Here is a 27,631-nt window from a genome sequence, read left to right as displayed (position 1 = left end):
AGAGACCTAGTGGTTACATACAGGATTGTTCCTACAGCCGGAATGATGTGTGGTGTGATTCTGGCCTGCCTCATCGTGGCACTACACAAGCAACCGGCAGTCACTGCTGTCCCTAGAAAACCACAGTGACTGGAAACACTGTCTTTGTGGCTGTGCCAGAATGAATTCCTATTATCAGTTCCTGCCTCAGATATCCATTCATGATTCATAATTTCACTCCTTGAACCTAAGCTCCATTGCGATGTGACAACTCAACAAAGAAGAAAGTAAGTGTCGCCACATGAATGTCATCCCAAGCTTACACACAAACATGTCTTTGGTTATTAGAGCTTCATATTCACACTGGGGTAACTTCTCATACCTCTAACATTTCACAAGCACTCACTGAAAGGTTGATAAATTGAAAAGATGGCATCTCCTTCTTTGTACAGTCTTTTGCCAGCCTCCCCAAAATTGCCATGCAGTATTATATAATACTTCCTTAGCTAGATTCCAAGAATTCTATAAGCTGTAATTTAATCCTAGGGAAACCAGAGGATATTAAATGATCTAAACTGTCTTAGCCAGAAATCTCTGATTTGGCTGCCCTTTGAAGTTTCTATCTGAAACTTTTTGATGTCTTAATATTGTTTTAGAAATTAGGGGGGAGAGTTGACTTTGTAAATCATTTTAGGATTGCAAAAATGACATTATGATGATGAATGGCATAAAGCTTTAAAAAAAAGTTTCTCTGAATATTAAATTAATCACAAACCAAGGCTGTCTAACATTAGCTCCTGATAACGTAGAGATCTTGTGGCATTCCAGATGCTCTATGAAACAGAAATATTCTGTCTCTATTATGAGCACCTTTCCACATCTGCAATTCTGTTATACAATAAAGTCTTGTTCTTTTGTTGCAAGATTGCCCTGGTTCATTTTTTTATTATTAATTTAAACCATGTGGGTAAAGGGTAATCCAGTAAGCCATAGGATTTCAGATCAGAGCTTTCATACAATCACATGTAACACCAAACATCTGGATATTTAGATGGATAGGATAGGAAAAAAAAAATTAAAAGAACGAAAGCATTGTCTGAATGAATAGATATTAATTGTATTTAATTTTATACACTTTGAATACAACATATTCTGAGCATACCTTCTATGAACAATGGCCAGGTTACAGAAATTAAAAACCATAACCCAATTGCATCAGCCACATATAAATATATAATAACCAAATTGCTTTCAGTAAAAAGACCTTAAAATTATTATAAATTGCTTAAGTAACCTAGAATCACTTTTACTATATCTAAAAGCAAGTTTAACAATCCACTTAAAGAGAACATAATATACAAGTTTTCTTGGAGCACTAAGTCACATGGCTGTCTATTTAACATAAAACCTGTCCCAGAAACATTTCCCCTCTAAGGCATATTACTCAATTATACACAATAATTAATGTTTGCCTTCCTCTATTTTTTGCCAATCCCTACACATTTCCTATCCCTGCTTCCATAAAAGTTTTGATAAAAAGGAAGTCATGATAATGTACAATTGGAAAAAAATCTTGTTTGAAATTTTTACATTCTTCCAAGCTACCTAAAACTTAAAGACAATAAATAATATAAAGGAAATTTCTAAGAATCTTGCCAGTGAATGATTCTCTCCTGCATTTCAGAAGTCTGTCTAAAGCAAAGCAAAAAGGTACACTTAAGAAGCAAAACTTGTCCTTCTTAGTAAAATACTAGATTAATATCATTTGTATTAAAATGAGATTGAGAATAGTAAAAAGACCTATTCAGTACCAAAGAGGGAGGCATAATAGGTCTATCCCCCCAAAAAAGTTAAAGTTGAAAATCATATAAAATTATATAAAGTTCCTACTGCAGTCCAAATCAATTTATTTCCAAAGCATGATGCAGATACCAAGGCAGCTATTCTTAAAGGTTTGCCTGAATGGATGTTATTTACATTCTGTAATCCAGATGCTGTGTATTTTACTGCATTTGCCAGGTGTGGACATTCAAAAGTAAAAACCTAAAGATCAAAGAAACAAAGGCTGATCCTGTTGAAATGTTTAGCCACAAGTCATTCATATGACTAGAGATTTTTTGTTTCATGAGGTGTTTACATCCTTTGTTGTTAAAGCTATTTATTACCTTTGAAAACAGTTCACCTCCCTTTTTGGAATACTATAGAGTGTGATAAGGTCTTAATGTGTGTTAAGGGAACATCCACATTTGCAAAGGTGATCCAAATGCCACCACTATTACTGCAAAAATAAATTCAATCTTTGGGGTTAGAAAATAAAAACAGGTCAATGTTTTAACAAAGAGGGGGCTCAGGCCCATAAGTAAAATATGATATAAATTAGATATATATGGAAACACAAAAGCAAAGTAAATGGGAAGAAAAATTTTTGAAAACTCAACTAGCCTCCAAAAGGTGGTTAAACAAGACAGGGCTGAAGCCACAAGTTATAATTTCTGTGGCACCATGCTCTTTTTCTCCTGATCAGCCTCAAGAGTTGACCCTCTGACTTTAGCATCTTCTTATCCATTAACTCAACAAATATTTACTGAGCACTTTCTTTCTTTATGCCATACAATGTACACACCAGTGAAAACAAGCTCCCTTAAGGAGCTTACCATCTACTGGAAGAGACAAAGGCGTTGCATTTTTCAGTAGAGTAGGACAGGGGTTAGATTGAGCAAAATTCATGCAGTCACACAAACATTAAGAAAGGAGACATCTAACTTTTTAGTGCATCTGAGCAGACTTTCCAAAGTGATTTCTATTCTCAGATTAGAAAAATACATGTTGCTCATTAGTCAGAGAAAGGGTTAGGGGTGAGGGACCCTGGCAGGAGGAAGGGACGTGCAGCTTCCCAGAGATGAGGCAGCCCAACAAATATACATAACCACACACAGAAAATGAGGACTCTAAGGCAAGCAATGGGGAGACTTAATGAATAAGAGGTAAAAAAAAAATCTCCAGATCATGACGAATTTTATATCTTATTTCATCTTTTTTTCCCCAGGAAGGGAGTCATCTCAACTCAGCTTGTACTGTTCCATACTCAGTTCAACCTTAGGCAATAAATTCTTTAAGTATCATCTGAGGACTTACAGTCTTTCACTACCTGGCCCAAACTGCAAGGCATACATTCTTCCAAAATACAAAAGTATTCTATTTAAAATGAAAGAAATACACAGAGAACATTTCACACTGGCATCCAAATATTTACTACTTACTCAAGAAAATATTTTTTTAATCATCTGCAAATAGCAGTGGGAAGGACTGGGAAGGACTGGGATTCTACTGGACCCTTTGCTCAAAAATAGAGAAAATATAGACTTAATCTGTTTGTAAACAATCTTTCTTGCTGCTACCTTTTATTTCCATTCTTATGATTTATATGGTGATAATTAAATTAATATTAATAAATTGGGCATCAGGCATCTAATATCTTCCAGACATTCCCATGGGTTTTTCATGAGTTCTCTATTTGTTCTTCACAATACAGACTTATAAACTCATTACAGTCATTATCTTCATTTTACAGAGTAAGATACTGAGTGTCAGCTATCTAGGTAGATCACAGGTCTGTTCAATACAGATTCAGGACACAAAGGTAGGACATATGAAAGTACACAAATATGCATGGTAAGTTTTCATACATTGTGATAATATATACACAGTCCCAGATGGAGAAATGAATAAAGATTCATCTCACAAAACAAAAATTTCCCAGGTCTATATGGTCCCACAGAGAAATGCTAACTGTTTTCTGGGGAATGATGAAAGAATTCCTAAGAGATACACTCTCCAGCATTATAACAACAGAATCATTTTCAGGTTCATCAGATTCATCCACAGTTGCAAATACATTTGTCTCTATTTCTTTCTGGAATTCTTTGGCCAATAGGTCCCTGCAATGATTAGTTTCAAACTCAGTCCAATCCCTAAACATTTAGCAACTACTTATTATTTCCTGCTTTTTGCCCCTGTTATCATAGATAGAAATAAACTATTTTAGTAAGAAGAGAGTCCACATGGTCCCATTGACACATTTTGTTTTAATACAATTACCCATAACATCCCATAAGCCTGAGCAACTATTTGGAGATCAAGTGTTCCTATTACCCAGTACTGAATATGAGTCATCTCCAAAACTTAATGGCTTCAAACAATTATTTCTCTCACATTGTTCTGTGAGTTGACTGAGTTCAATTAAAGTGGCTCTTCTTTGGGGTCTCTCATTTGATTATAGGGAAAGAGGAGCTGAGGTTATCTCAAGGTTTCTTCACTCACATGTCTGACACCTGTACTGAAATGGCTAGGATAGCCAGAGGCTAACCAGACATCCATACGGGTCTCCAGGTGGCCCAATGAGTTTCTTCATAGCATGACTCTCCAGCAAAGTCTTCTTACATGGAAGCTTTTTGCACTCACAATGAGCATTCCACGACATTATCATTGGAAACTACCAGTTTCTTAAAAGCTAGGCTTGGAAAGAGACACAGGTCACATTGTCATACTGTACCGATCAGAAAAGTCACCAAGCTCACTTAGATTCCAGAAGTGGGGATAAGACCCTAAACCTCAATGAAAAAAAAAGCTCAAGTAATTTGTGACAACTTTTAATCTATGATACTAAACTCTTGGCTTGAAATAAGGCCTTAACTTTATTATTATTATTGTTATTATTATTATTATTTCAAAATTAATCTTAAAAATCTTAAAATTGATTTCAAACAATTTTAAGTTCCTAAATGTCTAAAAGGAGAAAAAGTATTTAAATTCAATATGTTTAATCATTGTTCATAGGAAGAAAGTGACTTATATTGTATTAGATATTTAAGTGTGAATTAGCCTAAAACTAGTACAAAACGTTGACCAGTAGTTCAAGTGTACATATTCATGTTAGCCACTAGTCTGAAAATTTGATGGATGGTGTTATTTGGGGATTATAACCTTGATTCAGTTCAGAAGAATTGGCAAAGATGCCAAGATTCAAGATTAGAGGGAAGAAAATGGCAATTCTTTCATAGTACTTAAAATTATTTGGAAAAGTCAGAATTTATGATAGACTGCATAGCAAATAATATGCTCCTTTTGAATGACTTTATAATGATAGCAACAATTTTCATACACTTCCATGGGAGAATTTTTCTTTCCATAAGTATTTTTTAATGACTATTTAAACAATACTTGATATTCACACAGAATTTAAACCACACTATAATGGCTTGATTCACTTCATTAGTAAGTCTGTGGGAAAATCAGTGGCCCCTTAATTTGGGACTAAAAGGTTTCTTCCTCTGGCCTTTAATTTAAATTCCCAGGGAGAAGCATAGGATGTGAGTCTTTAAAGTTACATATATGAAGTTAGATTATCTCAAATCCAGTTTTAACAGCACTGTTTTATGCTAAATAAAATTTATGATCCAATCCACAAGAGAAGGTATGCAAAGACTGTTCGCAACGATAAGGAATAGGAGATCTGTGAGTCCACCACTGGGAAGAGGACAGATAAAGTGTACATATGCCTATTATAAACCACTGTCTGGCAACAGGGGAAATATTGAATAGGCATTTAAAAAGTAACATAGATCTTAAAATGTAATGCTAAATAGAAGAAAATAAGAAAATTAGACATATATAATGATACAATTTATGTAAGCTAAAAATCCCCACAACAATACACATAATTTTTAAAAGAACAAATACAAACAGTAGGATGTTCTCAAACAGGGTGAGAACATAGAATGGAAATTGAAGATAAAATGGGGTAAATGATTTTTTTAAACAGAGGAAATTTGCCCTGACCAATGACATGATTTGCTACAAAGTGAGAAGTTATGCTTGATTTAGACCTTGTCACCAAATAAGCAAATTATGAACCAATTACTATCATCTATTTTCAGGTTTAAATGACTAGATATTATAGATTCTATTCTGCAGATTGATAAATACAACTACTTATTGGTTAAATGTCATATCGGACAAAGGAAACTATTATAACATCATTACACATAAAAGTCAGTCATATCAAAATAATTTTTAATATCGAACCAAAAGGGAACTTGCTAAAATCTCCCAAGATCTATTCACACTTTTCTAGCCCATGTTAACAGTCTCTGTTAACATGCATATTTTAAGGTTGGCCTATGTCCAAACAACTGCTTTAGGAGATTGATCATAAAGGAATATTAATTCCAAGAGGATTCTGGGAGTATAGTGGAATAGGAAGCACCAGGAACCTGTGTCCCCACCTAGACTACAATAGCACTAGCAAAATATGTCTGATGCAACTATTTTGGGACCCTAGAGACCAGGAGGGTTTGCAATCTACAAAAAGGCTTAGAAGGTCAACTGTGGTTAATTTTGGTCAATTTCAGCTCTTGGCACAATAACAGGAACCTGGTGCCTATTCCCCAGCCACATAACAGGCAGCCATGCAGTCATTCCAGGAACAGCTAATACACAGTTTCCAAAAACCACAGTGGGTAAAAAGGACCCTGTCTTCCAAATATCAGGGATCTGTGCTCTGATTGCTGACTGCGGCTTCTAATCACAAAGATGTAGACAAAGAGGCAGGTGGCCATTTTTGCTGTACCACCCCCCTGTTGCAAGCCCTTGCCCTATAAAACTCTTAGAAGAAAACACAGGGGAAAAACTTCATGGCATTGGATTTGGCAATGATTTCTTGAATATGACACCAAAGGTACAGGCAACAAAATAAAAAACAGAAAATTAGACTTCATGAAAATTTAAAAATTATGTACATTTAAAGACACTATCAGCAGATTAAAAAAGAAGCCCACAGAATGGGATATAATATTTGCAAACCATATATCTGATAGTTTATTAATATCCAGAATATATAGATAACTCCCAAAACTCAACAACAACAAAAACCCAATTTGGAAACAGGCAAAGAATTTGAATAGACATTTCTCTAAAGAAAATACACAAAGAACTATAAGACATGAAAAGATGATTAACATTGCTTATCATTAGGGAAATACAAATGAAAATTACAATGAGATACTACCACCTCATACACTTTAGGATCGCTACTATTAAAAACAAACAAAAAAAAACTCAAAAAAATAACAAGTGTTGACAAGGATGTAGAGAAACTGGCATTGTGCACTGTTGGTGAAAATGTATAGCTGCTGTGGAAAACAGTATGATGGTTCCTCAAAAAGTTTAAAATAGAATTACTATATGATCTAGTAATTCCACTTCCAAGTATATGCCAAAAAGAATACAAAGCAAGGTCTTTAAGAGATATGTGTACATCCATGTTCATAGCAGCATTAGTTACAGTAGCTTAAACATGAAAGCAACTCAAGTACTCATCAATGGATGAATAGAGAAAATATAATATATAAATACAATGGAATATTATTTAGACTCAAACAGGAAGGAGATTCTGACATGCTACAACATGGATGAACCTTGAGAACACTGTACTAAGTGAAATATGCCAGTTACAAAAGACAAATATTTTATTCTTCCAATTAAGTGAAGTACTCAGAATAGTCAAAAATCATAGAGACACAAAGTAGAATGGAGGCTGCCATGCGCTAAGGGAAGGGAGATTAAAGAGTTATTGTTTAATGGGTATAGTGTTTCAGTTTTACAAGACGAGACAAGTTCTAAAGCTGGATGGTGGTGATAGTTGCACAATATGAATGTATTTAATACCGTTAAACTGTACAGTTAAAATGGGTGAGATGGTAAATTTTATGTGAGGTATATTTTACCTCTAAAAAAGGGAGAAAAGGGGAGGAAGGGGTAAGGAAGGCTCATAGCAATCGAGGATCTATTACAACTCAGAAATACAGCTAAACACTCATCAATTCCTTGATTAAAGCCAGATCAGTCGCCTGAGAGTGATTTACCATGGCTATTGGCTTTGCCTTCTGGCCTGTGTTTAGAGCTGAATAACTTTCTCTGTCTGCTTCAAGTCTATGAAAGATAGAAGACCCAGAGATCTCTTATCATCATAAGATGACTCTCTGCTTGTTATGTTCAAGTTAGTATATTTTCTTTAAAAGCCAGGTGGGTTTCTTGCTTATCAAATTATAATCCATACCACCCTACATATGAATGAAGTAAAGTTGAATCAACAAGGAAAGGAAAAGCTTATTTATGACGTTAGACAGTTGTGAGAATTTATGTTAAAATTCAAACTTCATAATATAGTCAACAATAATGCTTTTATATATTTTTCTAGCATGGATTTATACGCAGAACATTTTAACTGTTTTTGATAGCATTATGTAAATTGGCTGTAAATGTCTAAGAAATTTTGAATAACATTTGTTGATATTGATAAATTCAGAGTTAATTTTAAATTTTATAATTCTTGAATTCAATATTATCACAAGAGTTAGAGAATTTAATTAACTTAAACACAAGTTTAAATCTGATGTTCTTCCAGGGCGTCTTGGTAGCTCAGTCAGTTAAGCATTCAATTCTTGATTTCAGCTCAGGTTATGATCTCATGGTTCATGGATCAAGCCCTGACAGTGCAGAGCCTGCTTGGGATTCTCTCTCTCCCTCTCTCTCTCTCTGTCTCTGCCCCTTCCCCAGTCATGTTCTTTCCCTTTCAGAATAAACATTTTTTTAAAACTGATGTTTTTCCCTTAAGTTCATATCAATTCCTCTAAAAAATATGAATCAGTTTTGTCAAAATGAATGTAAATGCTAAAGGAAAATGATTTGTGGTTCTTAATTACATTTTTTGAAAACTTTTAAGTATATTTCAAACAATTTGGGTATATAAATCTTCTTTTTCAACTGTAAGTTTTATGAAATTTAAATATAGATCAAGTATACCCAATGAAAATTTAGTGTCCAATTTGAGATGTGCTGTAAGTACAAAATATACTTTGGATTTTAAATAGTACTAAAAGATTGGAACATATCTCATTAATAATGCTTATTTTAATTAACTGTTAAAATGATATTATTTTGACATACTGCATTAAATACAATATATTATTAAAATTAATTTCACCCATTTTATATATGGTTATGTGTCAATTATCAATTTAGTGCCTCTGAGCTCAAAATTCACTCTCCAGTACTTGTTCTTAACAATGGATGGGATTCTTTTTTTTTTTTAACGTTTTATTTTATTTTTTAAAAGATAGACAGGGACAGAGCATGAGCAAGGGAGGGGCAGAGAGGGAGTCACAAAATCCAAAGCAGGCTCCAATGCTCTGAGCTGTCAGGAAAGAGCCTGATGCAGGGCTCGAACCCACAAAAGCGAGATCATGACCTGAGTCAAAGTTGGATGCTCAACCAACTGAGCCACCCAGGCACCCTGCAAGGGACTGAATTCTTAAAGCATTTGGCCTTTACAGTCCACATACTTTCAAACTTTGTCTGAGGGTGTTAGATGCTGCGGGATGAAGAGGACTCCTCTACTTGATTCCGAATGCTGAGCTCTTGGTTTTTATCTTGCTCTTGCTGCACAGTCATCAGTAGTATGGATATTTAGGATATCTGGTGGTACTCTGCCCTAGCCAAATTTCTAGAGAACACAATCCCTCAGCGACCTCAGCTTTGGAGTAGTGCCCCCTTTCCAAGATTATCCTTCCTTGAGTACTCTTCCTCAGGTCTAGGGTATCTTCTACAGTTTTCCTTATATCTTCATAGTTACTCTTCTTTCTCAATAATTCTTCATATTAAACTGTATGTGATTTATGTCTCTTGATTAGACTCAAATTGTTATAGGGTACAGGTACAGAAAATTTGTAATAACCTATGTGGCTTGCATTGTGTTTATTTCAGGTAGTGTTGCTGTCAAGCATTTAACTAGAGAAGGCAGAGAGATGGGAAGAAGCAGAAAGTGTTGAAAACAGTAATTTAAAATTTTTAATTATAGGAGTGCCTGGGTGGCTCAGTCAGTTAAGCATCCAACTTCAGCTCAGGTCATGATCTCACAGTTCATGGGTTCAAGATCCATGTGTGGGTGACAGCTCAGAGCCTGGAACCTGCTTTGGATTCTGTGTCTCCCTCTCTCTATGCCTCTTCCTCTATCATGCTCTATTTCTCTGTCTCTGTCTCTCTCTCAAAAATAAACATTTTTTAATTAAAAATTTTAATTATATTTAAATAAAATTAAGAACTGAAAAATCATTTCAGACTTCAAGAGACAAATGAATTGTTTCAACTGAAACTTCAAAATGATATGGAAATAAGACTCTACCTATTAAGATTCAAAGATTTTGATGGAGAAAGTCTGGAAGTCTTACCTGAGAGGTCACAGTATTTATTCCACTGAAAGGTAGTTTAAGCCACACCTCAACTGAAGAAAATAGAGAAGAAGATGCAGAAATGATTTTTTTAAAAAAAGGTAAGTCTTTATACAAACTAGCTATGTTTGGAAAAGGTCAAGGCAATATCAAAAATGACAGTTTGTACAATTAAGCCATGATCAAAATATGAATATCTGAAAAAAATAGTCTGTTTACTCCTTACAAACTACTAGTCCAAGCCTCAATTAGCATAAGTGAGCACAAATTAAACCATAAAATAAAACCACATCTTAACCTTATAATGTGAATTGAGATGAGCAACATTCAGATATAAACAATCCACTTAGAAATGTATGATACTCCTTAGAAAAAGGACTAATCATTTTTGTCTATTCAGAATGGCCCCACCAAATCATTTAAAGTTAGGCGAATCTCATTGATTAAGAAGACAATAACTAATACTGTCTATATGAGCAATGTTATAATCATGATTTCATGTTTGATGGGAGACATATCTAATACTACTCCTTGGTCCAAAAATTCTAATTAATTTTTCTCTATGTGGTCTAAAAATGCATTTGGATATTTTAACATAATAACTAAAGGTCTTCCTAACATGAGATATAGACCATCATATTAATCAATAACAACAGTCAGCAAAAGAAGGGAGGAGAATTTTACAGCAATGTAAATTCCAGTGCACTCTAACTATAATTTCAGTCATGCAAGGGCCAGAATATTAAGCCATCAAAAAAATAATCCATGAGAAAACTGCTGATTCCATGTTTTCTTGTACTGAGTATAGCCCTAAAAATATGTTTCAGAAAGTTTGTTTAGTATTATATAACTACTGGGGTTATGTGGTTTTCATATTTTGTAGTCTATTTACCAAAACCATTGGTCCTACATTTAATTGCTCATCACACAGAAAGGCTTTCTAAGCTTCCAATAATAGAATCGCACTAAATTTCATCAAAGTTTAAGATGAGAATTGCATCAGGTTACATAGAGATGATAAATATAATCAAGACATTTTTACAAGCATGCTCAGTACATGCGATCCATTAAAAAATACTAATTTAAAATTATGATATGAAGGCGTTGTCCAGAGTTACCAAAATCAATTAAAGCAATTACAAATTCGACTTCACAATACTCTACCCACCTTAAATGCTATATACATAATCTGAACAACAGGGTACAGAGCAATCTCACTGAATTGCTGGCGGCACAAAACCAGGAGACTGATTTCAAGAAATGCGTAACTGGACACCATGGGCCAGAATCCTAAGCCGATAAAACAACTTTTAAGGTTTTGGGAATTCCCAGTCTACACCTCAAGAACCCAGATCTATTCCCAAGCCACTGGCACCCACATTCTTCACACCCACTGGTTTGTGACTCTCACTTTTTTTGGTGTGTACCACTCAGTCTGCTGAGTAATCGCACCTCTCATCAACTCTGGAAAGCTAAAAAGGAGCTCAAGGGAAGTTCTGTCTATTAGGGATACTCTATTTTGTGTATATGTGTGGTTTTTCTTTTGGGTTTTTTGTTTGTTTGGTTTTGGGGTGTTTTTGGTAAAAGCAACCTTATTAAAGTGTAACTGATATATAGTAAATGTCACCTATTTAAACACAAGTTGGTAAGTTTTCACATGGGTATACATCTGTAAAATTACCACTGCAATCAAAATAATAAGTATATCCATCACCACCAAGTTTCATGTCCTTTTCTAAGTACTCCCTCCCAACCATATACCCTCATTCACTGGCCAACACTGATTTGCTTGCAGTTATTATAGGTCAGTTCACATTTTCTAAAAATTTACATAAGTGGAATCATAACATGTACTCTCTTCTGTCTTCACTAACTCAGCATAATTATTTTAAGATCCATCTGTGTTGTAGTATGTATCAATAATGCATCCCTTTTTATTACTGAGTAGTATTCCAATTGTTTAGATATACCATTGTTTGTTTACCCCTTTATCTGTTGATGTGGACTGTTCCCAGTATGAGGCTATTAAAGTAAAGCTGTTATGAATATTCATGTGCAATACCTATGCTTTCATTTCTCTTGGATAAATACCTAAGACTGAATAGTTGGACCATATGGTAAGTGTATGTTTAAATTTCTAAGAAACTGCTAAATTGTCTTACAAAGTAGTCATATCATTTTACATTACAACTAGCAGAATATAAGAGTTCTAGTTTCTCCAAACTTTAGTCTTTTTAATTTATCCTTTCTGATAGGTATACAGTGGTATCTTATTGTGGTTTTAATTTGTATTTATTGACTAATAACGCTGAACCTCTTTTTTTGTGCTTCTCATCATGAATATATTTGCTTCATTAAAGTGTCCAAAATTTTCCCTAGTTTTTTGTGTAGCTTGTTTTCTTATAACTGAGTTCTGAAAGTATTTTTAATATATTCTAAATATACTTCCTATGTATTCAAATATACAAATTTGTAAATAGTTTCTCCTAGCTTGTGGCTGGTCTTTTCTGTCTCTTAAGAATATCACTTGAAAATCAAAAGTTTTAATTTTGATGAAGTTCAAGTCATCAATTTAGTATTTTTATGAATCATGTTTTTGGAGTCAAATCTCAGAAATTTTTGCCTAACTCAAGATCACAAGGATTTTCTCCTGTTTTTTTCTGAAGTCTTGTAGTTTTAGGCTTTACATAAGCCCAAGATCCATTTTGAAAATTTGATTTATCTCAATATACAAAAAAATGAAATTTATTGATGTGGTGTCACTGAAGAAATACATGTAGATAGTTAGGTGGCCAAAGTTACAACCATAAGTTTTGTGATAGAGATTTTTAGGATTGTTTGAAAATCCTACCACCTGAGATGTTTTATTTTGTCTACTTTTTTTCTGTTTTAAGCAGCAGAGTAAATTCAGTTCCTATTTTTCCACCTTGCCCAAAGGTCCTCTATTCTTTTTTTTTTTCATGTTTATTTATTTTGAGACAGAGGGAGAGGGAGAAAGAGAGAGAGAGAGAGAGAGAGAGAGAGAGAGAGAGAGAGAGAACACATGCAGAAGGGGCAGGGAAAGGGAGAAAGAGAATCCCAAGCAGGCTCCATGCTCAGCATGGAGCCCAATGTGGGGTTTGATCCCACAACCATGAGATTATGATCTGAGTCAAAATCAAAAGTTGGACACTCAGCCAACTGAGCCTCCCAGGTGCCCCTCTGTTATTTATTTTTTAAAAGCACTAACTATACAATCTCTGTAATTACTTCCTACCTGGAGAAATGGAAGCAAAACAAAACAAAACAAAAAACCAGAAGGATGTGGTACCAAGGGTGTGGAGAAAATACCAGGCCAAAGGAGTTGGAGAATAACTATGTCCTATCACAGGAATTCAAAGAGGCCAAAAATGTGTAGAATAAAGTAAAAAGGTAAGAGATGAGTCTAGAGAGGATGAGAGAAATGAGATTACTGAAGACCTTCTAAGGCATATAATGGATTTCTAATTATATCCTAAGAATAACTGAAGTCACTGAGAGGCTGTAAACAGGATAGTTGTGATTAGATTTGCAATTTTTAAAGAGTTACTTTTAGTGACAGAGTAAAAAAAAAACAAAAACATTATAGTGGGGTAAGATATTCAGAAACCAGTAAGAAAATGTGAAACATTTTGAACAGATATATGAATAAAGTCAGGGCTGTGGATGAGAGGTTAAGAGTGTACTGTAACCAAAGGCAAATAATCAGGAACAAAGGAAGCATATTTCTGACATGGTTAAGAGAGAGCATGTGAGATTTAGTCGTACATTAGAAAACAGAGAGTCTGGGGAGTCTTTAATGATAACGAATGGAGTTCATATTATATGAATCACAACATTAAATATTGAGCAAATTGAAGGTTTTTTGTGGAGGAGTGTCAGAGAAGTTCTTTAGGTTGGTAATAAGACAGCCCATGTATTAAAAGAGATGAGGATGAATTTCAAGGACATTTGAAGACAGCTACAGATATTGAATCAAACCAATATAGGATTTAGATTGATTTGCTAAAATGGGAATGAAATCAGAACAAAAATCTCTTTAGTCTTAAAGCCTCACAATTTATTCACAGTCACTCATTAAAGCAATCTCATTTCTCAATTCTGCCATATTTATAAATGATTATCTTATACACCTAAAATACTGCTTAGCCCCCAAAATGTTTTATGTATTTTAAGTATCTTTACCATACCACTTTGTAATATTTTCTATATTATGCAAAGCATTTCTGACTATATTTAGCATTATTTCCAACCACATAATTCTGATTAAGCTTAGCATCTTAATTATAAAAATCTTATCCATCCATTGATTTATACCCTAATCTGCTTTAGCATTTATAGATTAATGGTAATAAAATGATTAATAGTCAAATAAAACAAATTAACATCTTAATGACTCTCATTATTTATCAATGAAGGCAAACGATAATAGACTGATGCATGTCCATTTCCCCTTTCCTTTGGGGCAAATATCCTTAAGAAACCGATCTCTTTTGTGAAGAAAATATGTTGTGTACTAAAATTTGAGGTTTGGGGACCACCCAGGAGGCTCAGTCATTTAAGTGTCCAACTCTTGATTTTGACTCAGGTGGTGGTCTCATGGGTTCATGAGTTCAAGCCCCACATCTGGCTCTGGGCTGACAGTGAGGAGCCTGCTTGGGACTCTCTCCCTCTCTCTCTATCTTTCTGTCTCTCCCTCTCTCCCTGCCCCTCCCCTACTTGTGTTCTCTCTCTCTCTCAAAATAAATAAGCTTAAAAAAATAAAATAAAATTTGAGATTTGACTATTTGATTCAAAAATCGCCATTATAAAACAACTACTGATTTTTTCCCTCAGTCTAAATTATAATTACTATTTTCAAAACCAAAATACTACATCATATCAATGAAACAAATGCTCAGGTTCAATAAAATTATTATCACCACAGACTTCAAATTAAAAATGACAATTCAGTAACTGTACAGGTAAATATACATCCTTTATCACACTATGTCTGATGGTTGAGCTAGATTCCATTAATATATGACTCACCATACCCCAGGAAGTCATTTAGGAGATGTCCTGATACACAAACAGCACATTAATCTGAGTTTTGAGTATGTCTTAGCAATATAAAAGTGATAACACTCAGCATCAGGTGTGGTAACCAGGCCTTTAAGCATCAGATTTCCATCACTTTCAAAATAGGTAAGATGGATGTAAAGAATTTTTCTTTTCAATTTAAGTGCTACTTTTATCATGATCTTTCAAAACTCAGGGGATCTTTGATGTTCACAGACAGATAAATGGATAAAGAAGATGTGGTAAATATATACAATGGAATGTTACTCAGGCATAAAAAATAACGGTATCTTGCCACTTGTGACAATATGAATGAACCAGAGGGTACTATGCTAAGTGAATAAGTCAGACAGAGAAAGATAGATACCATATGATTTCTTACATATGGAATCTAAAACACAAAGCAAACAAAAACAGAAATGGAATCATAATTACAAAAAACAAACTGGTGATTGCCAGAGGGAAGGGGTTGAGGGAATGGGCAAAATAGGTGAAGGGTATTAAGAGGTACAAACTCCGTTATAAAATAAGTCACATGGAATGAAAAATACAGCATAGGGAATACAGACAATAATATTGTGATAAAATTGTATGGTGATGGATGGTAAGTACACTCATCATGGTGAGCAAAGCTTAATGTACAGAATTGTCAAAGAATTATGTTGTACACCTGAAACTAATACAACACTGTATTTCAACTATACTTCAATTGAAAAATAAAAAATATTAAATGTTAGTTGTTGTTACTACTAAAAAACATATTCCATTTTTTAGTACAAAATTTAACTTGACTTCAAGATGATCACATTTTTATTCCTAGGCTAATAACACAACACAAATATTCCAGTTGTTATTATTGATTCTAAATGCATCTCATCTTCCTTCTTGTTGGAAGTGCTGACTGAACTGAGTCTATAGGAATCTAACTCTGATTAAGCCCACATAACATGAGGTCAGAAAGAAGACAAAATCAACGTAAGACTTCACTATTTAGGCAATATTGCTTTCCCAACCCATGAATTCAACTGTAAGTGCTTTAGAGTCACTTGGGGAATTCACTTTAAGTGCTCATTTCTCTTGAATATTATCACACTATCAATAGTTTTCAATTCATAGCAATTCCAATATGCAGACAGGATTGAGAACAGCTATTAGACTTAACCCAGGAATGAAAATCTTTAGCATACATAGCAATATGCTGGGTGGGGAAACCTCTGTCTACCACCAGATACTGTGATTCCGTAACTCAAGAGTGGGTCCAGAAATCTGTCTTTTAGCAAGCAGGTCACTTTGAGATAGGAGGTGTATAGATCCAGCAAGAATCATTGTCCTTAACACAAAACAAGCTTTGTATTTTTCTGATCTCTGTTTATTAAGGCCTGTCTAAAGTACACATCCCCAGTTTCAGAGGAAAATAAGACCCAGAGAGTCAGAAAGGAGAGTGAAATCAGAGGCAGGGTGACATGTGAGCACTCCAGCACTTTCACCACATCCACACAATGTAATGAAGAGCAGTTAAACAAAGAATAAAATGCCCAGATGAGAAGTTCCTTCTGTGCAAGCCCTAACCACTATGACTATGATCCAATAAAATGTCCTAGAATCTGCACCGGAAATTACTTCTCCTTGTGAGGTAAGATGAGGACTAGAGAGAGGCCTTGTGCTAAATGCTAGTGTTTTCTTTGTAATTACTGTTACTATAAAGAGTCTCAGTTGATTTCTTCAAGACTCTAATAGCACTCTATGAACTTTAATTTTTCATAACTTTAAATAAATTAAGAACCCGAAGATGGCATATTTTAGCATGTAAATGTACAACTTCATGCCACGATGATTCCAACATTCATCAAAACCAACTTTCTCTCCTTAGAAAACCCTGAATTGTAACATTCCAGGCCAATATTTTACTGAGGTAAAATAACTAATCCACTGTTTTACTTGGGTATTATTCATTGCCATATCCTATCAGAAAAAGAACTGCTCCCCCTGGGTATTCATGATGAAAACTAAAACTGATTGTTTAAATGCAATAAAATGTCTTAGGAGACACACGAAGAGAAATACTTAATCTGGAATGAATTCATACCTTGGATGAGGAGAAACGACAAGAGGTAAACAGCACATGCACAGAGCGTGAGATATAGTTAAGTGCTCAACAGCCCTGTATCATAGGGTGACCACTCCCTCACTGCCCGCCCAGGCGGGCTACCCAGACTCCACCGAGGTGGACAAGTCCTTGTCCAATTCCTTCCGGGAGGTGCTGCCGCCACCACCCACCACCATGCCTAAGGCCGGCGGATTCTCCTGTTGCCCGGCCCTAGGCTGGGGTGGCGCTCAGCCCCTTTCGCCCAGCGAGTTTGATCACAGCAAGCAAGGCCCTGCCCTTGAGGCTAGCACCTGCGTCTCCCGGAAGCTCCACCGCCTAGTCCCCGGAGCGAGGCCCCGGACCGATGCCCCAGGACCGAGGAAGCACCGCCCACGCCCATCAGCGAGTCCCCGCCCACCCGGCTCCTCTCTGGCCCCCTGCCCGCTTCCCCCGGCGCCGCAGACTCGGCCGACCACACGGAGGGCTTTGGGGTCCCTCGCCGCGACCCGCTGACAACTCAAGTTTCCCCCCCACCCCACTGCCCACCCCTCCCCCATTTGTTAGGTGGACCCCCAGGTGATGATGGCGGCGCTGCCGCCGCCACCGGAGCAGGCTCGGCTAACAGAAGGCCTCAGTCGTAACCGGAAGTCCCTGGCCCGCCTCAACGCCGGCACTTCCGCCCCCAGTGCCAAAATCAAGGGGCTGGCGGGTACCTACCGAGCCAGTAGACCGCTCAGCGTCCGAAGCAAGCACGATGACAAGGGAGGTCGGGCACCCCTGTCCAGAAAGTCCTCAGTCACAGAACGGCCACTCGAAACCCAAGTGGGTCGGCAGCCCCGCCCAGCTTCCCATCTGCCTCAACTTGGCCTACCTACCCAGTGCGAACAGCGCCTTCCTGGTGGACGAGGAGCTCTTCCCACCCGCGCGCGCTCTGCTCCTTTCCGCTAGCAGCGCCAAGACCAGAGCAAGAAAGAGGGCATGCGCGGGCGTCCTGGCCGTGCTGCCCACGGGCAAGTGGGATCGCGATTTCCAAAGATTTAAAGTGGGCCCTTTTTAATTTAATATTATAGTGTCAGTGATGATAGAGCCTATGGCCTAATGGAAAAGCATGAGATGTAAAAGTCAGTTAGTAGAAATACGGCAAGAAGACCAGAGCAACATGAGTAGAAAGAAAAAGGCACAATATAGAACCCTGAAAAAGTCTACGGCCCCGTCCATTGTAATACTGTGTGTGTTTGTGATGTTTCTTCTCGGATAAGAAAAAACGAATCGACAGTGGCTAACAACATATGGTATTGCTTGCTATGTCGTTTTCTTTATTCCAAGGGCAACACTGAACCAGCTCATAGTTTCCATACTACCCATAGCATGCCAAGTTCAAACCTGATACCCAAACAAGGTCAAAGTCACCACACTGTGAACTACAGTTGGAACAAAACAAATCATGCAAAAATTTTTTTACCTATAAAGTACAGATAAATTGTCAGAAACTTTAAAAACCACTTGATCTTTTTTCTCTAACATCTTAATTTAACTATAGTATCTGATCTTCCCTGCGATTTTCAATTGTCTACCATATTATAACTGTACCTTGTAATGAATTGAAAGAAGTGTATCATCTACTTCCTGGTGGATTCCAACTGAAGATAACCAATCTGGAGATAATAGTCCCAAGAGCCACTTCAAAGTCAACTGCCCACGGAGAAAAATAACAGATAAAATCATGGTGCATAATCATAAATCCAAGTAGGAGTAACAGAGACTAAATTTTAAAGCCTTGAGAAATAGATAAACTGGGACTGCATACATTTGTGAGATAAATTTTAAGGAGACTTGAGAATAGAGCTACCCATATGGCCACAGGTGTGGCAACTTAATTTTTAACGTCCTTTACGTTAGGGCACCTGGGTAGCTCAGTCCATTAAGCCTCCCACTTTGGTTCAGATCATGATCTCCCAGTTGGTAAGTTCCAGCCCTGTGATGTGCTGACAGCTCCGAGCCTGGACCCTACTTTGGATTCTGGTTCTCCCTTTCTCTACTCTTTACCCATTCATATTTTCTCTCTCTCTCTCTCTCTCTCTCTCTCTCTCTCTCTCTCCCCGCCCCCCTCGCATGCACACTCTCTCTCTCAAAAGGAAAAACCATTAAAAAAATTTAAAACTAACAAAGTTATTTGCATTAATAGTATGTGAGTGAGCCCGTGTGGCTCTAAAAGACAGAGGTGGGATAGACTCAAATTTGGATCTGAGAACTGTGTGAAATCCTGAGGGAATGTATTCAAAGAGGTCTAGAAAGTGGGTAACAAAAGTGTGTAACAAGCCATTTTGCCAAATAAGATGACTGATGTGATATTATTGCCACTGGGATAGGATTAAAGATAAATTTGTTTTAAAAGGATTTTTCTCTTGACATAGAGCAACACTTGTAAGACTGCTCTGGAGGCTCATCATCTTTCAGGACCCACAGAGATAATCACAGTAATGGCTTCCACCATGATGATGGTTTTCTCCATCCATGATACTAACCAATATGGAGATTCCATAATCCTCAAATGATAGCTATAAGAAGCCACAAAGAGGCTAAAGACAGTGGCAGGAGAACCAGAAAACCCTGCCCAAGGAAGGCTGATGAGTCAAGAAGCAGAAAGATGGCTAGGAACCATTTCACTTCAAAGTTCCACTTTGTTTGTTTTGAAACAGCCAGCATTTTAAAGCTTAAGTAAATCACTTAAATTTAGAAGAGACAATATGGGACAGAAATAAATCTAAATGATACTCTTGGTATCTTTGCTTAAACAAAGTTATTTAATAAAAAATATCTAGTTAACCTAATGCAATATTCTTCATTGAAGAAAAAAAAAAGGTGATAAATGGCTTCCAAACTCCATGCAAATAAAATTGAATATTCAAATTCCATAGACTGAAAATTATTGAAGAAATATTACGTTAGACTCTGACAGGTGCTGTTTTCAGAAAGATGAAGACATGAGTTAGTGGGAAGCATTGTAACTTGGTAATCAAACCCCCTGGGTTCCGACTTTGAATCCCAACAGGAGCATTTACACATTTGTGAACTCTTTCATTTTGAGATTCCTTTTAAAAATGGAAAGTAAGAGAATCTACTGCATAAGATTGTTTATTAAATGAAATAATACATGCACAGCACTTAATATATAGTAAGTATTCAATAACTATTATTCTTATTGCAAAATGGTAGGGTTTTTATGGTTGTTTTCTAGTTTCTTGGGAGGAGTAACTCCCCTCCATTACTCATAGGTAACTCCTGTGAAAGATAAAGGAGGAGAAAACAGAATTGAGCTGGGAAAAGCTTGAGACTGGAATACTAATCTGATATCTGTGAAAGAAAAAAGAAAGAGGAGGAATGAAGACTACACAGGAAAACCTCATACTATGATGCAAAGCTGAGAAAAAAATCAGCAAACGTAATAGGGAATTCTGGAGCAAATATGATCTACTAAAAAGTCTCATGTTAGGCACAAATGGCCAACCTCTGGTACTCCTTTTGTGCTGAGGCTGACAGAAAGAGTACATGCTGAATATATTTGAATGCTGCAGTGACTCCTAAGGCACCGAGGATGAAGCCGGTTGGCTCATTGCAATCTTTGCACTTGAAAGAGAAATCCAATCAGTGTACTTCCATGGTCACCATTTGATTTCAAATTCTAATAAGGGAAACCAAAATTACACAAGTGAAGAAACAAATATATACCGTGCCAGATGTTTTGTGTGTGCTTTGGAGAAAGATAAAGCAAGTTAGGGAGTGCAAGGCAGAGGGAGCACTAGTTTATATAGGATGGTCAGGGGGTGCTTCCCTGATAAGCCAGCATCATCCAGGACCTGAAGGAAGAAAGGGAGTGAGCGAGGTGGATATCTAAGAGATGAATATTGCAGCCATAGGCAACAGAAATGTAAAGACACTAGGATAGATATTGTGCCTACATGTTTGAGGAATAGCAAAGAGACCAGCATAGCCAAAGCCGAGTGAGGGAGGAGGAAAATAAGAGATGAGTTCTCATGGGTAGGGGATGGGAAAATAGTGTATCATGTAAAATGGTGCCTTTTAAGACATAGTGATAACGTTTACCCCAAGAGAGATAGAAAGAAGCTTACTCAGTGTCCCCACTTGACTGTTAATAAATATATTAAGATGTTCAGAGCTGAACTCCTGATCTTCACCCTCCCCCACATCTGCTCTTCCTGGGATCTTTCTCCTTTCAGTTGATCACACACTTTCTTTCCAGTTGCTCAGGCCAAAACCTTGGGATTGCCCTTGACTCCTTTTTCTTCAAATGCCACATACAAGCATAAGCAAATCTTGTTGAATACTCCTCAAAATATATCCCAGATATAACCACTGTATGTCACAGCAACTGCTACCAACAGGTTACCAAAAGACCTGACCTCTGGTCAGGTCCCCCTATCTCTCTCTTGTTCCCCATCAAATTTATTCTGAACACATTAGCCAAAGGGATGATTTTAAATAGTAAGTAAATCTTCAGAAGGCTCCAGTGGATCCTCATCATATTCAAAGTAAAAACCAAGGTGGAAAAGGCCCTACATAATACAACCTTGCCCCATACTACCTTACTGACTCATCTCCTAGTATTCTTCCTTCAGTTCTTTCGGTCTAGTGGCCTCTGTGATGTTCCTCCAGTATCTCAGTCATTCTTCCACTTTATCTTGTCTGAAATGTTCTCTAAAATGACTCTGAAACACTCTCACTTGATATGCAACTAACTACCTCCCTGCTACCTTCAAGCATTTATTCAAATTAGACTTTCCAATTAGACTGTTACATGATAACTATTTAAAATAGCAACTTTCAGTATTCATGATCGTATTTATACTAACCAACTTTTTTCCATATTACTTACCACTCTCAATACCATAACATTTTTTTGTGCGTTTCCTACCTTATTTACTGATACACTGATTATCAGTACACATGGTACTGATACCAAATTCCTAGATCAACCCCACAAGGATCAGGCACATTATAGGCATTCAATAAAAATTGGTTGAAAAAACTTGTATTGTGTATTTTTTAATTTACTGTGCAATGCATTTGCTGTACAATAGAATAACAGGTTATAATTTAAATATATTGATGCACGTAGTACATTCATGTATAATATTATTTTAAATATAATTCCATTTCCTTATTAAGTAGGAGTGTTATTGAATATGTTAAGTTAAACCAATTAAGTTGCCCAATTTTTAGGTCAAAAATGGTTAGATTTTTGGAAGTTACATATGTCTCAACTTAATACTAATATTTTCCCCATATTGTAAATGAATAGTATAATGGAAAAAAACTTTTGAAAAATTATTAAATTGCAAAGTCACACATATACTGTTCAATATCCAAGTCTACAAGGAATTTATGGACTTGAGGATGACTGTCAAACCTACAATGTTTATTACAAAAGAAAGTCACATTTAAAAATAATGTGCCAAAATATAGGAAATGAGATTAAAAAGGAAATTATTTGGGGGTAGGTTTATAACATCCTGAGGGATCTTTTTTCTTCATACCACTTTAGTTTTCCACATGTTTTTCAAAAAGAAAGACTTTGGAGACGGTTCAAACAACAACCAATGTAATAACTAGTATAAGTGAAATTTGTAAAATAGATTTATTCCAAAAGATAATTTAAATGGAACTATTTGGTGTGAAAAAGAAAAACCTGAGACAAAAAAAAAAGGATTTAATATCTAACTGTAAGCCAGTTTTATAAGTGACACTGTAAAAACAGATCTAAAGTAGCGTATCTATCTGTTTAATCCTTCAAATCATTGACTGTTTTTTTTTTTTTCAGGTACCAGTAGAAAAGACACCACAAAGTAAAGAGATCTGAGATACACTGGAAGAATATTTTTTCTCATATATTAATCTGAATTTGAGAGGTACAGCTCTACTCCATTATATCATTCCAAGTCCCAACTTTCTGTTGTTCTGCCATCACATAGGGCAGGATTCAATAAACTACAGCCTGAGAATCAAATTCTGCCTACCACCTTCTTTTTAAGTAACATTCTATTGGAACTCTGCTATACCCATTCATTTATATATTTTCTGTAGCTGTTTTCATCTTTTTTAAAATGTTTTTATTTATTTTTGAAGGAGAGACAGAGCATGAGCAGGGGAGGAGCAGAGAGAGAGGGAGACAGAATTTGAAGCAGGCTCCAGGCTCTGAGCTGTCAGCACAGAGCCTGAGGTGGGGCTCAAACTCACGAACTGTGAGATCATGACCCGAGCAGAAGTCGGACGCCTAACCGACTGAGCCACCCAGGCACCCCATGTTTTCATATTACAATGGTAGAGTTTAGTAGTTATGACAGAGATTGTACAAACCTGAAACAGGTACTATCTGGCGCTATATAGAAAAAGTCTTTCAGTCCCTGCCATAGTGTGTTGTCCTTGTCTACATGGTCAGCGCTAACTCGCTGCCAAAGCACCCAAGCCAGAAGAGAGCAAAGGGCCAAGTGGGAGGCAAGCAATTTCATTTCCAAAGACCAACTTGAACTTGCACATATTATGTCTCATTGACTCCACTGTCGTGGGCTAGACATATGCCCAGCTAAAATGCAGTGGGTCAGAAATGGGCCCAACTAACATATGTGTGGGTAGGTCTGTTACTAAAAGGAAAAAGGGTAAGTAGATGCCAGGGAATGCTGAGCAGTTTCTGCCACAATGATGAGGGGGAAAGAGTGGTTTAGGTGGAAATAAGAGGGAAATGATAAATAAGCCTCTTGAAGCAGCTGCCTTCATTGAATGGATTTTGACAATTAGAAGCACTTCACAAAGTAAAAAACTGCTTTCCGGGAATTTTGCCTTTTCTTTACTTATTTCTACTTAAGTGTAATTCACCCAAAACCTAGTAATACTAATATTTTAAAGAGCATATCATCATATTTGGTATTTGTTTTCAGTGACTATAAATAAGCCTTGAGTCTCTGCAATGGTAATGTTAGCTTGGTGTATGCCTCCCATGCAGAGCCTCTCCTTGTTACTCTAACACCTCAGTGTAATTTCAAAGACAGTACCTACAGATTCAGTTGCTTCACTTCAGGAGCATTTTTCCATTCCTTGTCCATCACACATATGTGTGATGTGTCCAACACACATATACACATGTAAACAAGATACATGCTCAACAACTTAATATTCGCTTACATGTTTGAGTGTCTTATCTTAGCAAGTCCCCCTAATAAGTATCCCAAGGAATGTGAAGATAGGCTTATTAAATAGGGCAGGGTCAGCAAACTACAGTTCAAGGGTGAAATCCTGCCCACTGCCTGATGTTGGAAATAAAGTTTTAGAGAACGCAGCCATTCTTTTTCATTTACATATGGTCTATGGCTACTTTTATACTACAAAATCAAAACTGAGTAGTTCAGCAGAGATTCTATGACTTGCAAAAAGCCTAAATTACTATTTTGCCAATTAAAGAAAGTTTGCCAATCCCTGAACTACAGCATCCTGAGGAGCCCTTACTTTCATTTGAACTCAGGATTATAAGTAGAATAGCAAGCAGTTAGTTTGAATGTAAGCAAGAATTTCTTAACTCTAAATATAAACAAACCCTAGAATTTATTTCCTTTTACATTTCCTGAAAATTTTCCTGGAGCTTCCAAATGGCAGAAAAGGCAGTCATTCCATTTGTAAATATTTTAATAAAATGAATAAGTTTCTTGAGGTTTAATGGTTCCTTCCAAAGGGATGAAATGTTTTAAATCATTTTTATAAATTTATTACATTTACTGTGTATATTTACTTTGAAACCAAATATCCACAAAAGCATTTTAAAAAGAGTAGATGTTTCAAAATAAACAGAGAAAAACAATTTCACTTATTTCTATTCTATCATTATACTTATAAACAAAAAATAGAGTCAGTCATTATAATTTAGATTTTAACATTTGTGTCACCATGATTAGAACCTTAAAGGATAAATTCAGATTATTGTGGTATAAACTGAAGTGTTTTCTTGGGATGTTATGATTAAAATTAAGAGAGAGGTATTTTTAAACTATTGCTACAAACATACCTATTAAGATATTTTTATGTTTCCTAATATTTTAATATTAATATTTCAACCCCATCCTGTGTAGTGTTCCATTAATTCTGCTACAGTACCTAATTTCATTAATTTTCTTTTGTGATAAGATTGTTGAAATATTCATCCCCTTTCATAAAATCCAAAAAATCCAAGAGAAGTGCCTCTTTAGATTCCCATGATAGCTTTTTACACCTATGGTATTAAATTTTACTTCTAAATATCTGTCATGTTTCCCTTCAGTAAGTGTCCTAATGTATTTTATTGCCAAACTAGATTCTCACAAGATGAGGTATTTAATCCACTTATGTTGGCATTTAAAACAGAAATGTTATGGGACACCTAGGTGGCTCAGTTGGTTAAACTTTCGACTTTGGCTCAGGTCATGATCTCATGGCATGAGTTTGAGCCCCATGTAGGGCTCTGTCCTGACAACTCAGAGCCTGAAGACTGCTTTGGAAAGAGTCTCTGCCCCTCCCCAGCTGGCACTCTATCTCTCTTTCTCTCAAAAATAAATAAACATTTAAAAAAATTTTTAAGAGAAAAGTTATGAGAAACATTTAACAACTACAAATCAAATTAATCCTCCCATTTACTTATTCTTTAGCCACTGTTGAAATTTCAATTCATTTTTTCTTATTTTTCAGTCTGCTCTTTGAAAGAGGTTGGGTAAAAATCAACAGGCAATCATAATCAAGAATCTCATTTTCATTAACATCTTTCAAGAACATAAATTTCAATTCTTCTCTGCCTGAGTTATCACAATGCACACTGGAGCATGAAAAATAAATGCAAGAGAAAAGAAAATCAACTAAAGGACAAAAGAACAAGAGAGAACACAGAGACGAATGTATTAAAAAATGAATGAAAGAAAAAGAAGAATTCATAACGATACTGCTTTAATAGTATCTGGAAGCACAAACTGGGAGGTTAGGAAGAAAAGGAATTGTGCTGACCTGTTAGAAATAGGCGGTTTCTGGGAGCTGTCCAATGTACTAACTGAACGGTCATACAACTCCCTCCTTAATAGGAATTGATGTCTTCAGGAATTTTTTCTTGAACCAAGGCGCCTCTTTACTCGTCTTTTTAGGCTCTTTTAACCTATCTTTAAAACAATTTTCTAACATGTTTTTCTGCTCTTCTGTGTCTTCTTAAAAATCCCTACGCCGAATAATTAAATAAATATAGCTACTGGCAAAGAAGGAAAAATGAACACTTCTTTGTTAAAATATTAGCGATAATATGAAATTAGTAAAATTTTGTCTTTGTCACACCAAATTTCAAATATCTTTACGTCTCAAAAATATGATATAAAGATAACTTTAAAATCTCCCTTAAATAGAATTCAATACAGCATAGTTTCCACTGGTAAGTCCTGTAGGGCAGTACAAATCAATGAGGAAAATGACCCAGATGGAAGTCAAGATTTATCTTTGTTCACAAATACCGAGCGGCAATTTAAACATTGCAAGACTTCTCAACAGAGAGTGAGCGGATCGACTTATTGCTTTATCAAAGGGTAAATCGCATTTTTGAGAGGAGATTGAAGTTGTTTTGTTTTGGGGCGCGAGTGTTTGCTTTTGCTTTGCCCCCCGACCCCCCCCCCCGCCACGCTGGGGTTACACAATTAAGCACACTCGGGAGAAAAATATTATGAGCTTCCTTCCCCCCCACCCCATTATCATTTTGCCCTGAATTAAAATCTTCCACTTTACATGAGGAAGATATAAGTAGGGAAAGGAAAGTCAAGTATCTCAGTCGTTAGGCTGATTACAACAAAACAGACTTTGGAAGTCAGGGTTTGTAACGCGGCAGGAGAGCCGTTTAGATGCCCTGGAAGGAGAAAGCCGGTTCCAACAGCGACTCTGGGGAATGCGCTCTCGGCCCCCCCTACCGTGCTTACTTAAGCTAATGGAAGATCTTGCCTTTCAGTAGCCGCTGCACTGGGATACCAGACAAACAGCTCTCCTCGACCCCTGGCAGACAGGGCCCCTCTTCAGGACATCATTAAAAGCACATGCACTTGTTTCAGACCCATTGGCAACCTCGGGTGGCAAGATTCGGGACTTCTACTCTGAAGCCAAGGAGAAGCCAGAGCGGTGGAAAACATCCTCGCTTTGA

At 36.4% G+C, this 27,631-nt stretch overlaps 1 pseudogene; it reads left to right on the top strand.

Moving 5' to 3' along the window:
* Positions 1–42: 42 nt before the first annotated feature.
* Positions 43–27,631, top strand: LOC125930434 (microtubule-associated protein 1S-like; annotated as a pseudogene).

The sequence above is a fragment of the Panthera uncia genome, chromosome A2 (genome assembly GCF_023721935.1).
Source record: "Panthera uncia isolate 11264 chromosome A2, Puncia_PCG_1.0, whole genome shotgun sequence".
Classification (NCBI taxonomy): domain Eukaryota; kingdom Metazoa; phylum Chordata; class Mammalia; order Carnivora; family Felidae; genus Panthera; species Panthera uncia.
Note: the sequence above shows the minus strand (reverse complement) of the source record. Positions and strands in the feature narration are given on the sequence as shown.